This window comes from Pseudorca crassidens, chromosome 18 (assembly GCF_039906515.1).
Source record: "Pseudorca crassidens isolate mPseCra1 chromosome 18, mPseCra1.hap1, whole genome shotgun sequence".
NCBI lineage: Eukaryota > Metazoa > Chordata > Mammalia > Artiodactyla > Delphinidae > Pseudorca > Pseudorca crassidens.
In genome coordinates this window covers 58,807,536-58,826,858 of record NC_090313.1, presented here as the reverse complement: position 1 = coordinate 58,826,858, position 19,323 = coordinate 58,807,536, and the positions used below count along the sequence as shown (strand labels likewise).

Here is a 19,323-nt window from a genome sequence, read left to right as displayed (position 1 = left end):
TAGCAGGAGAGAAAGCCCTTAGCAATTACTTATTATTTTATATCCTTTTGTTCCTGTGTACTCCTCATTAATAAGATAATGAGAATTTGCCTATTTCCTGAAGCCAAAGAGCATTATGTAGATCACACTTTAAAACTGATTTTGTTATATTGATTCTTTTGCAATTCCTTCCAGCTTGCAGAGACCTTGAGCCATGAATGCTTTCTTGTGAAAAGGGTGTTAATTGCTTTCCCTGGGGTCAAACACGCTCTTTGTAAATCAGGAATCCAATACTCACTAAGAACCCAGATGAAGAATTGACCATTAGTCTTACAAATATTATAATTGAGCATTTTTTTACTTAGCTCTAATGCAGATTTGTTTTCAATGGATTTTTTCTCTTCTATCATGTCTAAATAAAATAATTACTGTGAATCTTTAGACTTAGATTATTCATTTATTGTATGAGAATTCTTTCCAAGAATCTCTTCCCTCAATGACTAAAACATCTCTCTCTCTCTCTCTCCCACCCCCCGCCCCCATCTGTCTGTCTTTTCTTGGGTCACTGATGATTTACAAAGTGAACTTAACAGTCCTGATTTTCCGTATTGGTTGTAGTGGTGGGGTTGGCAGGTGGTAGAGAGACAAATGCCAGGATAAAAATTCCTGTCCATATCCAGACAGATTTAACCAATATCCTCTTGTGTGACTAGGCAGACTAGAGCAAGTATGCTGCACCTGCTATGTTACTATTTGAATTTAGATGAACTTTCTATGTACTATTTAAATTCCACCAGGCAAGAAAAAGGAAAACTATAATACTTCTATTGAGAGAATGCCAGAGCAAGCTACTATTGGACGTGAGTTACTGCCTATCTTCCTGGGCAACTCCTGTTGCTGCCATTGGCTATGACTCTGGAGTGGTTTTAAAATATATCCCAACCTAATCAAACTTACAAGCTTTTGCACAGCAAAGGAAAACAAAAACAAAATGAAAAAACCTACAGAATGGGAGAAAATATTTGCAAACGATGTGACCGACAAGGGCTTAATTTCCAAAATATAAAAACAGCTCATACAACTCAACAACAAAAAAAACAAACAACCCAATCGAAAAATGGGCAGAAGACCTAAATAGACATTTCTCCGAAGAAGAAATACGGATGGCCAATAGGCACATGAAAAGATGCTCGACATCGTTAATTATTAGAGAAATGCAAATCAAAGCTACAATGAGCTATCACCTCACACCAGTCAGAATGGCCATCATTAAAAAGTCTACAAATAACAAATGCTGGAGAGGGTGTGGAGAAAGGGGAACCCTCCCACACTGTTGGTGGGAATGTAAGTTGGTGCAGCCACTGTGGAAAATAGTATGGAGGTTCCTCAGAAAAGTAAAAATAGAATTACCATATGATCCAGCAATCCCACTCCTGGGCATGTACCCAGACAAAACTATAATTCAAAAAGATACATGCACCCCAATGTTCATAGCAGCACTATTCACAATAGCCAAAACATGGAAACAACCTAAATGTCCATTGATAGATGAATGGATAAAGAAGATGTGGTATATATATATAATGGAATACTACTCAGCCATAAAAAAGAATGAAATAATGCCATTTGCAGCAATGTGAATGCAACTACAGATTATCATACTAAGTGAAGTAAGTCAGGAAGCCAAATACCATATGATATCACTTACATGTGGAATCTAAAATACAGCACAAACGAACCTATCTACCAAAGAGAAACAGACTCACAGACATAGAGAACAGACTTGTGGTTGCCAAGGGAGGGGGTGGGGAAGGGAAGGACTGGGAGTGTGGGATTAGCAGATATAAACTATTATATACAGGATGGATAAACAATAAGGTCCTACAGTACAGCACAGGGAACTATATTCAATGTCCTGTGATAAACCATAATGGAAAAGAATAGTAAAAGAAAGAATGTCTGTGTGTGTATAACTGAGTCACTTTGCTGTACAGCAGAGATTGGCACAGTACTGTAAATCAACTGTACTACAATAAAAAAATAAATTAAATTAAATTAAATTAAAAAGAAAAAAATGGCACAAATGAACCTATCTATGAAACAGAAACAGAATCACAGACATAGAGAACAGGCTGGTGGTTGCCAAGGGGGAGGGGGCTGGGGGAGGGATGGAGTGGGAGTTTGGGGTTGGCAGATGTCAGCTTTTATATAGAGAATAGGTAAAAAAAACAAGGTCCTACTGTAGAACACAGAGAACTACATTCAACATCCTATGATAAACCATATGGAGAAGAATATTTTAAAAAGAATGTATATATATGTATAACTGAATCACTTTGCTATAAAGCAGAAATTAACACAACATTGAAAATCAACTAAATTTCAATAAAATAATATTAAAATTGAACAATAAAATAAAATATATCCCAATTCTTTGATAGTCCTTCCTTCAAAATGTGAAGCCTAGGACCCCTACCCCTTGATACAGTGACTCACTTCAAACAAAAAGAATGCTATGAAAGTGAAATTATATGATTTCCACAGCTAGGATAACAAGGCTAGCTTTCCACCTGTTCCTCTCTCTCTCTCAGCAACTAGATGAGTCAGTTTATTTAGTATGCATATGGTCCCCAAATGCTCATTTGTAAATGCAACAATTATAACACAATCCAATTTAAAAATCTCTACTCTAATGAATAAAACAAAATAGCCACTACCATAGGAAAATTCAGCTGTGTATGTTTTAAGACGAAAATACTAATGGGAAGTTTAAAATTTATGGTTTAGAGCCTCATTATTCAAAGTGTGGTCCCCAGACTAACAATATCATATCACTTCAGAGCTTTGTGAGAAATGCAGAATTTAAAGCCCTACCCTAGACCTACTGAATCAGAATCTGCATTTTAAACATCCCCAGGTGATTCATATGCACTTGAAACTTTGAGAATGGAGGTGGGATGGGGGTGGTTAATTCATATACTCATTATTTAATAAATATTCATTGCACTGGGGATAGAGCAGTGAACAAGGCAAGTCAGAAACTTTCAGTTCTCTTCCAGCTCTAAAGCCTTACATTTTTGAAATCTAATTCTTTGACAGGTAGAATTATTTTTCTCTAGCTTTTCTCCTACCATCACATGGTGACAGTACCATGAAACTCTGAATAGAAAAACAGGTGCCAGAGAAAGCGGGGTGGGGTGCGTGTGGAAATTCCTTCAAGATTATAACTCTACCCTAAAACTGGAGTAGAAGTATGAGCATATACGTTAAAACACCCACTGCTGCCGCTGACAGCTTGCTACAAATTGTCTCCTTAAGGATTCCAAGGTTCTCTGACTCGAATTTCAAAATTGCTCCACAAATCGCTGTGAAAGTTCACAGTATTTTGGAAACAGTGAGATTCTGACAGCATGTCAGGCATCCACTGTTGTGTCTTGCAAAGTTACATCTTTAATGCTAAGCCATGGTGCTAGAAAAAATGGCAGAGGTTCACCTATAACAACAAAGCCAAAACTTGCTATTTGCCACTAGCCACAGGTCTAGAAACATCTTTTATCTTTTAAATTTCATGAATAGGCCTTTAGGCAGTAAAAAAAAGAAAAAGGGGAGGAGAATAAACGGACAGAAAAAAGAAAAAGAAAGATGAAAAAGAAGTACAGTACATCAGAACTGACCTCCATTCCCATTCACTGGTCCCAGGTGCCCCAGGCTGCCTGCCTATGGTCTAACGCCTTCATTTAGCAGTCATGAAGAAAAAGCTAAAGCTATTATAACTTTTTTTTTTTTGCGGTACGCGGGCCTCTCACTGTTGTGGCTTCTCCCGTTGCGGAGCACAGGCTCCGGACGCGCAGGCTCAGCGGCCACGGCTCACGGGCCCAGCCGCTCCGCGGCATGTGGGATCCTCCAGAACCGGGGCACGAACCCGCATCCCCTGCATTGGCAGGCGGACTCCCAACCACTGCGCCACCAGGGAAGCCCTAAAGCTATTATTTTATTTTATTTAACATCTTTATTGGGGTAAAATTGCTTTACAATGGTGTATTCGTTTCTGCTTTATAACAAAGTGAATCAGTTATACATATACATATGTTCCCATATCTCTTCCCTCTTGCGTCTCACTCCCTCCCACCCTCCCTATCCCATAAAGCTATTATTTTAAAAAGTCATTTCCTTTCCCTCAGTGGTCAGATTTACAAGACGACTCTTCTTAAAGGCTGAAGGAAAAAATTGATTTTTAACACAAAATACTTTGTGGATTTTATAAGATCGCTTCTTTTTAACCCTTGCAAAGTGTTTTCCGCTTTTTATGCATATGAGAAGCAGGGTGCTATTTGGCTGTAACAGCTTTGGTCCTGTAAATCTATACAAATGTGATTAAACAACATGCTTCAGATTATTTGTTGGGGGAAATTTTTTTTTTTATTTTGCGGTACACAGGCCTCTCACTGTTGTGGCCTCTCCCGTTGCGGAGCACAGGCTCCGGACGCGCAGGCTCAGCGGCCATGGCTCACGGGCCCAGCCGCTCTGCGGCATGTGGGATCTTCCCGGACCGGGGCACAAACCCGTGTACCCTGCATCGGCAGGCAGACTCTCAACCACTGCGCCACCAGGGAAGCCCCTGGGGGAAATTTTTGTCATAATAATTATACCACTGTTTAACAGTCCTTTAAAATTTTAATGAGCACCTGACATATATTAATATCAAGAACATATCAATAAATATTTGTTAAATAAATAACTGAAGCAGAGTTCCGAAAGACAACAGAAAAACTAATTTAGACCCGTATCTGTTAAGGACTCAGCAGCTGGTTACATGACCAGTCACCGCCTGTTACCACAGCAAGGCTATTTTAATGAAAAGGGATAACATTGATTTATACTCTTTGGTTTCAGTTTGACTCCAGGATTGCTCAATATTTAGGTCTTTGGGGAAGCAAGACTGTTAAAAGCAATGCTGGATGAGGCAAACATATAATGGTCAAACGACTATGTAACTGAAAAATCCTCCCAAACCAAACATTCACAAATGAGCTTGGTTTGTGGGTTTAGAATTATAATGAAGAGAAGGCAGTGTTTGAAGCCCTAAAGACTGTGTGTGTGTGTGTGTGTGTGTGTGTGTGTGTGTGTAAGCAATGGCTTCTGAAGCACACTTTACAAAACTACGCTTCAAAGGAGCTAGCTGAATGTTTTATGTTCACTGCATGCTTGTTAGTAACTGCCCTCATTTCTCCTGTTTACTTCTTTTCTTACTGATCTGAAGGATGCAGTTAAAATCCCAGTGACTTGTGGTTTCTGCCAGAGAGATATACAGTGCCTGACCCCATGTGATCTGCTGCATGAATAGAGATCAGGATTTCATCTTCTAGCAACTCAATTTTGGGTGGTTGCTAAGGAGACTATTGGCATCGCTGTGTCCTAGGTGCCATATTGCTTGGAAAGAATTACAGCAGCTTCGCCTGTTACATTCCCGGAGAGAAAACCTGAAAACTCATTAAGGCAGCCAACATTTTAAAATTCTGCTGGTCTCTTCGATGTTTTGAGTGCCTCTGGCCTTGGAGGATAACTTGTGAACATGTTGGCGTCTAAATGAGAACACTCTCAGAAATGACAGTGCAGCCTTGCTATGGAAAATAGAAGCATGAGTGGTCTGGCTGTGGGTACCAAATTCTCCAACCCAGCCTATAGCACAGGCCTGGTTTGTTTTTTGTTTCTTTTTTTGTTTTTTCAGTTCTACTCACCCTCCTTAAAGGTCAGTTCCAACCTTATTTTTAACAAGCCGTAAGGTCCTGGGCAAGTACCCTCTCTGACCTTCGGTTCTCTTATCCTTAAAGGCAGAAAAACAGTGATCCCTCACAATGTTGTTCATGGGGATTAAAGAAGGTACTGAGAACATGAGGTCCAAAGCTACTTGTAAATTGCAAAGCATGTGTAAATTACTATTCCTGGGGACAGTAAATTTTGCACAAATCCAGATTAGCTCTGAAGCTAGAATGACCCTTCAGGATTGTCCCAAATAGGGCTAATATGGCCAGGCCTTCTTTCTCCTCTGTTATGAACTGAATGTTTGCATCCTTCCCAAATTCATAGTCAAAGCCTTAACCCCCATGTGATGGTATTTGGAGGTGAGGCACTGGGAAGGTTATTAAATTGAACTGTGATTATGAGGGTGACACCCTGTGATGGGATTAGTGTGTCCCAGAGCTCTTTCTCTCCCCACCGTGTGAGAACACAGTGAGAAGGTGGCCATCTGCAAGTCAGGAAGAGAGCTCTCACCAAGAACCTGACTGTGCTGGCACCCTGATCTTGGACTTCCAGCTTACAGAACAGCAAGAAAGTAAACGTGTGTTGTTTAAGCGACCCCATCTATGGCATTTGTTACAACAGCCCGAGCTGACTCAGACACCCTCTGTCAATCCGTTATTTGGATGTGGGCTGCCCCAGGAAAGGGCTTGACTTCTGTCTACACAGTTCAGGTAATCCCTGAAGGGGCTGATTAGTTGAAGGCCGTCTGTGGGTACACATCACAGTGGACACGCAATCACTGTTATTATTTCTCTCTCCTCCCTAACAAGAAACCCCATTCTGTGCAGCTAGTTTATGTCAGGCAGTAATAACAAGCTCATTACTGACTTCACCTTTCATTTATTCATCTCTACTGGCTCCACTCCTCACCTCTTTTGCACAAAATCTTTTTAAATAGCAGGTCTCAATTACCTTTTCATTTGTACTGCATCCAGGGATACAACACGCACCAATTAGCAATGGTAGCCTGTGATTTTCCCCAGGTGGGAACGGTGGGATATGGGCTCATTCTTCCTCTCAGGGCAATATATTAGGATCTTGGAAAAAATAACTAATCACATCCATTCCGGGTGGAGTATAACTCTTACTATCAAGTCTTGGGCCAACTCATTGTTACTCTTATGTAACAAAAACAAATGGATTTAAGCAGATGAACACCACGGCAAAACTTGCAATTTAGAAAGCTTTCTCAAAGCAGAATGTGGACTGAGTGGGGAAGCCTAGGAGCAGGGAGGTGCTAGAAGGACTTGCAGTCAAACACTGGAAGTGTTAACTACAGATTTATTTCCTATTTTGTCTTCCCTCAAATTCCCACTAAAAGGATGTTACCTTTAAATATATTTTTATTTATTTAAAAAATAATTATTTTTGCGGTACGTGGGCCTCTCACTGCTGTGGCCTCTCCCGTTGCGGAGCACAGGCTTCGGACGCGCAGGCTCAGCGGCCATGGCTCACCGGCCCAGCCGCTCCGCGGCACGTGGGATCTTCCCGGACCGGGGCACGAACCCGTGTCCCCTGCATGGGCAGGCAGACTCTCAACCACTGCGCCACCAGGGAAGCCCCTACATATATTTTTTAAGAATAGAATAACAGCAAATGAGGAAAGAGTTAAGCCCCATTTGGGAAGCTAGAAAATAGATGGAAGAACGAAGACTGACAGCAGCATGGAGAAAGGTACCATCTAAGTGCCTGGGGAAAGAGATGTCAGTTAGGGATGTGTTCAGCTGCATGTAATGGAATATGTAACAAGCAGAGGCTTCAATATCCAGGGTTTACTTTTCTCATATCAGAAGAGGTCCAGAGGAAAGTCATTTCCAGCATTAGTTCAGCTATTCACCTATGCCGGGTTCTATCTTTCTGCTCAGCAATCCTTAGCTAGTTGACTTTTGTTTGCCTCATGGTCACAAGTTGATCCCTGCAGCTCCAGGTATCATGTCTGAATCAAAGAAATAATGGGTAAAGGAGAAGCCTCATGACAGTCACATCCATCCCTTTCTATTGGGAAAAAAAAACATTTTTAAAAGTCTCTCCAGCAGACTGCTGCCTACAACAAAAGTGGTTATATTTGGTCTCTGTGGCTACACGGGAGGCTGGGTAAGTAAGTACCTTGCCTGAGGCTGGGCACCTGTGTCTTAAAGGTAACTGATATCCCGTTAGCAGAGCACAAGGAAGAACTAGATATCAAGTAGGTATCTGATAGGCTTGGCCATATATACCCACGAAAGGTGAGTGATTTGCCTAAAAGGCATCAGGTCCTGTGGAAGGAATGAAGAGCAAGCTGAAATCCTTGAAATGTGTTGAAAACCTGTTGCTAATCCAGGTGGACACCTCTGTGGATTGTCTCCTACACCCATCCTGCCAGCACTCAACCTTGCCCCCTCTCTCCCTTATGGAGACAGGACCTATTCCCTAAAGAAACTGAAGGAAGAGAGGCTCTGGATCAGAGGACACTAGGCTTAGCAGAAGGCAAGAGTGAAGATCCAGACAGAAAGAAGGGGATTCAGGGGAAGTTTGCATGTGGAACGGTGAAACTCCAAGGAGGCTGCCTTGCTCCTGGAATGCCAGCATCTGTGTAGCATCCAGGCAGGAGTCCAAAGGTTCCCTTTCTGGAAAAAGGGAAAATCCTCAGAGAACAGACCGCCTGATACTTCTTGTCACTGTCATTTTTGTCTTAGTGTTAATGTAAAAGAAAAGTTTTGTTTTGTTTTGTTTTTAAATTGTGGTGAAAAGCAACATGGATGGACCTTGAGATTGTCATACTGAGTGAAATAAGTCAGCCAGAGAAAGAGAAATATCATATGATATCGCTTATATGCAGAATCTAAAAAAAAAAATGATACAAATGAACTTATTTACAAAACAGAAACAGACTCAGACTTAGAGAAGTATGGTTACCGAGGGGAAGGGTTGGGGGAAGGGATAGTTAGGGAGTTTGGGATTGACATGTACACACTGTTATATTTAAAATAAATAGCCGGGCTTCCCTGGTGGCGCAGTGGTTAGGAGTCTGCCTGCCGATGCAGGGGACACGGGTTCGTGCCCCGGTCCGGGAGGATCCCACATGCCGCGGAGCGGCTGGGCCTGCGCGTCCGGAGCCTGTGCTCCGCAACGGGAGAGGCCACGGCAGTGAGGGGTCCATGTACTGCAAAAAAAATAAAAATAAAAAAATAAAATAAAATAAATAGCCAACAAGAAAAAAAATTGTGGTGAAAAACACACGCTCTCTAACTAATTTTTTTTTAATTAAAAATTTTTTTTAGCCACGCCACGTGGCATGTGGGATGTGGAATCTTAGTTCCCCAGCCAGGGATTGAACCCGGGCCCCCTGCAGTGGAAGCCCAGAGTCCTAACCACTGGACCGCCAGGGAAGTCCCTCTAACAAATTTTTAAATCTACCCTCTCAGCAAAATTTTAAGAGTACAGTACCATATTATTAACTACATGCACATTGTTGCACTACAGATCTCTAGAACTTTTTCACCACGCAGGACTGAAACTTGCCATCCATTAAACAACACTCCCTGCTTCTCTTTCCCCACAGTGCCAGGCAATGACCATTCTACTTCCTGCTTCTATGAGTTTTTGTGAAACAGCTTGACCAAAAGCTTAAGTTAAGCAAACCGTATCAGGCCATGTTTCAAAACAAGGAGTCGTGAAATATGCTATTTAGTCTGTGTTCTGGAGCTGTTCAGGACAAGCACTTCCAAAAAGAACACAACTAGGGTTGAAGAAATCAGACTCCTTCTGTTTGGTCAGGATGGATCATTGTAAATTTTCCTGATGTAATGGCCTATAAGGGACCTAGCAGATTGGGTGATGGACTGAGGGCGAATCATCCTGGGAGAGCCTCCCAGGCAACTTGTTTCCTGTCCTGAAATGTCAATGGTCCACCTGAATCCACCAGCTTGCCCTGTCTCAGAATAAACATGGTTTCTCTGGGTTTAATTAAAACTGTGCCCCTGGGAAGAAATAGAAATAAGAATAGGCCAAAGGTAGGGGAAGGATAAACACCAATATAATGAAAAAATAAATTTAAATCCATAGTTTTAGTACTTGTGATGTGATTTCTTTTGTGTTATGGTTCCTACTCATCTTGTGTGAAACGTACAGCATTTAAGTTGTGTTAAGCCATGTTAAGTAGTTCAAAATGGAATCACGGTGGCCAATGTGAACTTCCATATTAGTGATTTTGAAACATCTGCTGGAAGAGTTCGAGTGTCTTAGATTGATAAACTAAGATTATTACTTTTGAGGGAATTCCTTGGTGGTCCACTGGTTAGGACTCTGTGCTCTCACTGCCGAGGCCCGGGTTAAATCCCTGGTCAGGAACTAAAATTTCACAAGCCGTGTGGCACAGCCAAAAAAAAAAAAAAAAAAGTATTACTGAAGACTGTGCACCTAGAGCCCACGTTCCGCAACAAGAGAAGCCACCGCAATGAGAAGCCCACGCACCGCAATGAAGAGTAGCCCCCACTCACCGCAACTAGAGAAAGCCCGCGTGCAGCAACGGAGACCCAATGCAGACAAAAATAAATAAATAAAATAAAATAAAGAGTATTACTTTTGATAAGAAGTTTGATGGGCAATGCCCATTACTGGAACACAAGGAGCAACTGATAGTGTCAAGATCTCTTCCCTAGACGTAACTGTTACTCCTTAACAAGAGACCACTAGACTTAGTGACTTGAAGCCCCTTCGCTGGAGGACCTGACTCCATGCTGCTGAGAGCTGCTCCAGACGAACACTGCCTGGGGTCTTGCTGGAGCAGAAGGTGACTTCCCATTCATGCTTGTCGGGAAACCCGTTGCCAGACCACTGCTCATGCTGAGATGCCTCTTCCCCGCGCTTCTCCCTGGAGTGGTTCATTACACCCTTCTCCCTACTTTGACTAACCTGTGTTGGGTGCTGTGTCCAATAAACAGAGTAATTCGTGCATTGAGTGTTGGCTACTGTTTCGTGTTTCTCCAATTACTTACTGCTGGGCCCTGAAACAAACAGTACTTACTCTTTCATCATGTTTATTATCAGTATTCCAATCACTTTTGTAATCATTGAACTATTATATAAATGTTTTCCTTGCCTTTAAAGTAATTACTGCATTTAAAGGAATCTAAGGTATTAGACTTGCAAAGAATTTAACTGACTAAATTTGCAATTGATGTTTGAATGCTTGGAGAAAACTCATTTGCAGAATTATGACTTTGATTTATTAGTTGTGTAAGTAGGTTGTGCATACTTAAAGGAACATTAATTACTGAAATACTAATAAATTTGGGATTAGACTGAGTACAAGTAACAGTGAGTATTCCTCTCCAGCAGAGAAAACCCTAGAGATTGTTCAACACAGTGAGCTTTTGAATCAATCTGCACACACAAAGAAGCCAATCAATGTTTTTCTCCCAAGTTTTATTTTATTTATTTATTTTTGGGCCACACCACACGTCTTTCGGGATCTTAGTTCCCCCACCAGGGATTGAACTGGGGCCCTCGGCAGTGAAGGCACAGAGTCCTAACCACTGGACCGCCAGGGAGTTCCCTCCCAAGTTTTATTGAGGTATATTAACATACAATACACTGCATATATTCATATGTACAATTTGATTTTTTCATATGTCTACACTTGTAAAATCAAGATAATAAACATTTTGATCATTCTGAAATGTTTCCTCTTGTTCCTTTGTGATCTGGGTCTCCCTGACCCACCACTTCCCCACAGTGTCCAGGCAAAATTAGTCTTTCTGTCCTACAGATTAATTTGTACTTTCTAGAATTTTATATATGTGGAATCACACAGTATGTACTTTTTTTGTTTCACCTCTTTTATCCACCGTAGTAATTTTGAGATTCTGCCATGTTGTTGCATATATTAATAATTCACTGTTATATAGCTGAGTAGTGTTCTGTTATATGGATATACCACAATTTGCTTGGCCATTCACTTATTGATGAACATTTGGAATATTAGAAATAAAGTGCTATGAACATTCATGTACAAGTCTTTGGGCGAACATATGCATTCATTTCTTTGGGGAAATATCAGGATTGGAATAGCTGGGCCATAACAGAGGTGTATGCTTAACTTTTTAAGAAATTGTCAAACTGTTTTTCAAAGTGATTGTTTTATTTTATATTCCTTCCAACATTGTTTGAGAATTCCAGTTGATCTGCATCCTTGCAACATTCGGTATGACAGTCTTTTACTTTAAGCCATTCTAGTGGGTATGTAGTGGTATTTCACTGTGGTTTTAATTTGCATTTTCCTAATGACTAATAGCGCTGAGCATCTTTTCGTGTACTTATTCTCCATCCGTATATCTTCTTTTGTTAAGTGTCTGTTCAAATATTTTGCGCATTTTTTTAATTGGGTTGTTTGTCTTGTGTTATTGAGTTGTGAGAGTTCTTGGTATATTCTAGATACAAATCCTTTGTCAGATATGTGTTTTGTGAATATTATCTTTCACTCTATAGCTTGCTTTTTCATTTTCTTGACAGTGTCTTTTAAAGAGTGAAAGTCATTAATTTAGATGAAGTCCAGTTTAACAAATTTTTCTCTTAGAATTCATACTTTTTGTCTCTTAGGAAATCTTTGCCTATGCAAGGCTACTAAGAGTTTCCCTTATGTTTTCTTTTAGAAACTTTATAGTTTTAACCCTACATTAGGTATATGGTTAATTTTTAGTCAATTTTTATTTATGGTATTAGGTAAGGGTAAGGATAAAAGTTCTCCTTTTTTTTTTTTGGCATATGACAATCCAGTTGTCCCAGGATAACTAACTGAGATTATCTATTCCTCATGGAATTGCCTTGATACCTTTGTCAAAAATCAACTGACTGTATATGTCATATATGACCATATCTCTATTCTGTTCCATTGACCTATATGTTTATCTTTACTTTAATAGCTCACTGTCTTGATAAACGTAGTTTATTATAAGGCTTGAGATCAGGTACTGTGAGTCCTCCGACTTTGTTCTTTTAAAGAATTGCTTTGGCTATCCTAGTCTCTTTGCATTTCCAGCTGAAATTTAGAAACAGCTTGCCAATTTCTGCAAAAATACCTGCCGGGATTTTGATTGAGATTTCACTGACTCTACAGATCAATTTGAAAGGAATTGCCTTCTTGATAACATTGAGTCTTCTGATCAACAAACACAGTATATTTCTCCATTTATTTATGGCTTTAATTTCTCTCACCCGTGTTTTGAGTTTTCAATATACAGGTCTTGCACATCCATTGACAAATTTATTCCTAAATATTTCACATTTGTGACATGGCCATAAATTGTATTGTTTTAAAATGTCAACTTCTGTGTAAGCTAGTATGTACAAATACAATTTGTTTTTTTTGGTATTGAACTTATATTCTGCAATCGTACTGAACCCAGTAAGCTGGGACATTTGTAGGGCTTATGTTATGTATTTTTCCTGTTCTCAGAAATCATTGTCCCATGCTGCCTGATGCTGACTGTCTGAAAACCATTGTTTTATACATCTTTCTGTTTTTTGTTTTCTTTTGTTTCAAGTAGAAGAAATAAATCTAGTCATTGTTATTCCACTGTGGCCAGAAACAGAGAAAGCCAATCAGATATTTAGTGCCTCACTTTTTATCATGAATGTGCAGCCTGGGATCACTAAGTATTTTACTAAGATCTTCAACATGAAAGACAGAGACCTAAACAAATAATTTTTTAAAAGGAATTTAAGAGAAAACTTTAAGTATTTTCATTAATACTCTCAGATTACCCAGCAAAATAAATATAGAGAGTTATATACCAAGAGTAAATTCCTAAAAAAAACAAAAAAAATTCTAAGAGATTTGGGGACAGGGCAAGAGGTGGGGAACAGGACACAATATAACATAAGAAATAAACATGTTCTCTGGTTTCTCAAACTGTATGGGAAACAGAAGATAATGGAGTGTTGCCTTCAACATTCTGTAAGAACATAATTTTCAATGCATAGTTCTATTCCCAGCCAAATTATCAATGGGATTTGATGATGAAATAAAAAATGTTTCAGCCATGTAAAGTTTCAAAAAGTAAACCCCCATGCACCTTTTTTCAGGAAGCTAGTGGAGGATAGTCTCCAAAATTGTCTAGTAATACACCAGTAAGAGGGGACACAACACAGGAGAGAAGGTGTTGAAAGACACAATGACATCTCTACATCTGGCTTGGGAGACTAGTCCATATTGGAGCAGGAGGATGGAGGGCTGCTACAGCGAAGAATGCAAAAAAAAAAAAAAAAAAGAATGCTCTTGGGAACATTGTCTCAATAGCCCTTCCTATTCCCTGAATCTCTGTCCTTTACTCCACTTCCTTTTCCAGTAATACATCTGCAGCCTCTGCTGTAGGGTCATCTTGCCCCACTGCAACAAGACCCATAGAAGACCACTGTCTTACAACTTGCATCCTTGCTGCAAGCATACTAATGGAAACTCAGAAGTACCAATCTAGGGTCAGGTAAACAAGGTACTCAGGGCTCAAAATTTAAGTATGCACTTACTCTCAAGTGCAAGCTCAGCACCTCGTGCTTCCCCAAATCTAGTTCCCCAGAGATGGATGTTGGGCCAGCTACCATTCCCGTGTCTGCCTCATTGTCTTCTATCTTCTGGCTGTGTTCTTTACTCCCTTTTTCTTATGTTCCTCTTCTACAATGGGCTGAAGCATAATAGTAGGCAAATGTGTTTCCTTTAAGAATATTTTTTTAATATTTATTTGTTTGTTTGTTTCTTTATTTATTTGGCTGCGCTGGGTCTTAGTTGCAACATGCGGGATCTTTTAGTTGTGGCATGTGACCTCTTAGTTGCGGCATATGGGACCTAGTTCCCTGACCAGGGATTGAATCCGGGCCCCCCGCATTGGAAGCACAGAGTCTTAGCCACTGGACCACCAGGGACGTCCCCAAGAATTTACATTGTAACGGAGCAGGACCCGATGGAGACTTCCCCAGACAGACCTGCCCCCACCCCCCTCCACTACCATATCCTCCGCCTGCCTCTTGTTTGTAGAAAAGCTTTAGTCTCCCAGGCCTCCCATGAGTCACAAAAGGCTAGCTCAAGAGTTAAGGACTGGAAGAATGTGAACATACAGTAACAAAAGACAGCAGTTGGGCCAGGAGAACTGGTAACAATGTAAACAACAGATCAGCCATATAGCTGTCACAGAATCTTTAGTTTCTCCCTAAAGGACATAGATAACAGTGTCTGATGCACATTCCTGAGTTGTCTTGCAGATACTAAAATTGCCACCAGAGGCAAAAAGCTAACTGTATGATGACCAGACTGGAGCCATGACATAAGCTGCTCCGTCTCGAGCAGTACTGAATCTGTGGCTTGCACAATTCCAGGAACTGGCTTCAAGGAAATGGGAGCAAACTGACCCTGGAGTAGAAGATTAATTGTGCATAAAGCCATCAACATGACACTAACCAGACCACCACACAACTAGTTTTGAGATGATTACCAGAGCTAGCTGTGCTGTTCTACAGGTAGCCCCCCTGCCTGTACACCACTGAAACTCCCATTTAAAACCTTTGTCCTCTAACAAAGGGGATGGTTTTGGGAACACTAGTTTGTCATCTTCCCGAATAAAACAACTTTTCCTTTTTAACCAACACTTGTCTCTCAAGTATTGGCCTTCTGAGTGGCAAGCAGCCAAACCTGAATTCGGTTCTGGCTCTGGCCGGTAACACAGTAATTTTTTGGGTATTGGGTTGGCCAAAAAGTTCGTTCGGGTTTTGGGGTCCAATCGTACAGACAAACCCGAACGAACTTTTTGGCCAACCCAATATTAATGACGTTTAGGCCTTAGGGTTTTTTGTTTGTTTGTTTGTTTTTAAGTCCCATTAGAGATTTCTTCATATTTTGTGATGCTGAATTTTAATTTTAAAGTAGAATATCAACTCTGCCACCTCAACATTTCACGGGCAAAAAAACCCTCCAAAATCACGTGGATCATGACAATAATTTGTGATCCAGGCGTGATGAAGAATAGAAAAGGTATGAAGAAGAGAAGAAAGTGGGTGGAGAACACTGAAGTCTCCAAAACATGTTTTGTTCTCTCTAGTCAAACGAATCATATTGTTCCCTGAAAAATTTCTACTTTCAAGATTTGAGGACAGAATTTTCATAAGTGACTGTCTGAAGCTGAAAATCATGCTAAAATGCTAGAAATGGAAGAGCACAAATCACTACTCCAATCTTATGTCTATCTCTGAAAATATGCAGAAAGCACTTCCAAGCAGTGCACAGGGCTTCAGTGTGTGAGGTGCTTCAGAGAAAGTGCATTGTCATGATTTACCAATCTTCAAGGCCAGGAGTTGAAAATGAGTCTTTACTTTAGTCAATTATGATTAGAGAAGAAGGAAAGCTTTACACTGTAGTGGTACCATCCCCACCAGCTAAAGACTGTTGGCAGAGCTAGAAACAAAAGTCTTGCTACTCTTCCAACTTCAGTTGAAAGCAAGTGATGATTTAGCATTCCTAATGTGCAGTATGGTGACCACAAGAGGAAGCCAGTGGCTGAGAATGTTCTGCACTATAAAAACTTTGGGGGAGGGGTTGGATGAATTGGGAGATTGGGATTGACATATATACACAACTGATACTATGTATACAATAGATAACTAATGAAAACCTACTGTATAGCACTGGGAACTCTATTCAATGCTCTGTGGTGACGTAAATGGGAAGGAAATCCAAAAAAGAGGGGATATATGTATATATATAGCTGATTCACTTTGCTGTAGAAACTAACACATTATTGTAAAGCAACTATACTCCAATAAAAAATTTTAAAACTTTTAAGTAGGCCTCTAAAATTTATAATACTAATTTAACCATTTTGATAATATTTGATATTTCTTGTTAAATCCCAGAAGTCCTATGATGGTAATATTTAGCTTTGGTCTGACCTTTGTCAAAGTATTTGTTTTAATGTTTGGCCACTAAGCATTCATCCAATTTGTGTATCTGTTAACTCTATCTGTTAGGTATTTATTTTTATATGTATTAACATGGTTTTTCCTCCCCTGCCCTGCCGCACTCCTTCTCCCTTAACCAGTTTTCCTTATTATTTTACATGTGTTTTGGTTCTAGTTAAATTTTAATTTAGTCCACAGATTACAGGGTATTAAGACAGAATGTGATTAATCTAGAAGAATAAAATTCCCTTAGAAATAGATGTAGGGAGAGGGCAGACAGTAGAAGCAAGAGGAACTACAATTCTGCACCCTGTGGAAGGAAAACCACATTCACAGAAAGATAGACAAAATGAAAAGGCAGAGGACTTTGTACCAGATGAGGGAACAAGAAAAATCCCCACAAAAACAACTAAATGAAGTGGAGATAGGCAACCTTCCAGAAAAAGAATTCAGAATAATGATAGTGAAGATGATCCAGGACCTCGGAAAAAGAATGGAGGCAAAGATCAAGAAGATGCAGGAAATGTTTAACAAAGACCTAGAAGAATTAAAGAACAAACATCTAGAAGAATTAAAGAACAAACAGAGGTGAACAATACAATGACTGAAATGAAAGATACACACTAGAAGGAATTAATAGCAGAATAACTGAGGCAGAAGAACGGATAAGTGACCTGGAAGACAGAATGGTGGAATTCACTGCTGTGGAACAGAATAAAGAAAAAAGAATGAAAAGAAATGAAGACAGCCTAAGAGACCTCTGGGACAACATTAAACGCAGACACATTCACATTATAGGGGTTCCAGAAGGAGAAGAGAGAGAGAAAGTACCTGAGAAAATATTTGAAGCGATTACAGTCAAAAACTTCCCTAACATGGGAAAGGAAATAGCCACCCAAGTCCAGGAAGCACAGAGAGTCTCAGGCAGGATAAACCCAAGGAGAAACACACCAAGACACATAGTAATCAAATTGACAGAAATTAAAGACAAAGAAAAATTATTGAAAGCAACAAGGGAAAAATGACAAATAACATACAAGGGAACTCCAATAAGGTTAACAGCTGATTTCTCAGTAGAAACTCTACAAGCCAGAAAGGAGTGGTGTGATATATTTAAAGTGATGAAAGGGAAGAACCTACAACCAAGATTACTCGACCCGGCAAGGACCTCATTCAGATTCAAATCTATGACAAAGGAGGCAAGGATGTACAATGGAGAAAAGGCAGTCTCTTCAATAAGTGGTGTTGGGAAAACTGGACAGTTACATGTAAAAGAATGAAATTAGAACACTCCCTAACACCATACACAAAAATAAACTCAAAATGGATTAGAGACCTAAATATAAGACCGGACACTATAAAACTCTTAGAGGAAAACATAGGAAGAATACTCTTTGACATAAATCACAGCAAGATCTTTTTTGATCCACCTCCTAGAGTAATGGAGATAAAAACAAAAATAAACAAATGGGACCTAATGAAACTTAAAAGCTTTTGCAAAGCAAAGGAAACACAAACAAAACAAAAAGACAACCCTCAGAATGGAGAAAATATTTGCAAACAAATCAACAAAGGATTAATCTCCAAAATATATAAACAGCTTATGCAGCTCAATATTAAAAAAACAAACAACCCAATCCAAATATGGGCAGAAGACCTAAACAGACATTTCTCCAAAGCAGACATACAGATGGCCAAGAAGCACATGAAAAGCTGCTCAACATCACTAATTATTAGAGAAATGCAAATCAAAACTACAGTAAGGTATCATCTCACACCAGTTAGAATGGGCATCATCAGAAAATCTACAAACAACAAATGCTAGAGAGGGTGTGGAGAAAAGGGAACCCTCTTGCACTGTTGGTGGGAATGGAAATTGATACAGCCACTATGGAGAACAGTATGGAGGTTCCTTAAAAAACTAAAAATAGAATTACCATAAGACCCAGAAATCCCACTACTGGGCATATACCCAGATAAAACCATAATTCAAAAAGACACATGTACCACAATGTTCATTGCAGCACTATTTACAATAGCCAGGTCATGGAAGCAACCTAAATGCCCATCGACAGACAAATGGATAAAGCAGATGTGGTACATATATACAGTGGAATATTACTCAGCCATAAAAAGAAATGAAATTGGGTCATTTGTAGAGATGTGGATGGATCTAGAGACTGTCATACAGAGTGAAGTCAGTCAGAAAGAGAAAAACAAATATCGTATATTAACACATATATGTGGAACCTGGAAAAATGGTACAGATGAACCGGTTTGAAGGGCAGAAATAGAGACACAGATGTAGAGAACAAACGTATGGACACCAAGGGGGGAAAGTGGCAGGGGTGGGGTGGTGGTGGTGGGATGAATTGGGAGATTGGGATTGACATATATACACTAATATGTATAAAATGGATAACTAATAAGAACCTGCTGTATAAAAAATAAAATAAATTTCAAAAATTCAAAAAAAGAAAAAATAGATGCAGGGACTCATGTGGCTTTGGCTTCCCATCTTAGGGAGAAGGGGAGTGACTTAGGTTAAGCAGATAGTCTGTTATTGAGAAATTTAAATATGAGAAAGTTCAGAGGTTGAGTAGCTACAGTTGTGGACTG

General features: G+C 39.8%; 1 pseudogene; it reads right to left on the bottom strand.

Annotated features, from left to right (window-relative positions):
- LOC137211316 (protein preY, mitochondrial-like) overlaps positions 1-19,323 on the bottom strand; it is a 29,590-nt pseudogene that overhangs the window by 7,697 nt on the left and 2,570 nt on the right.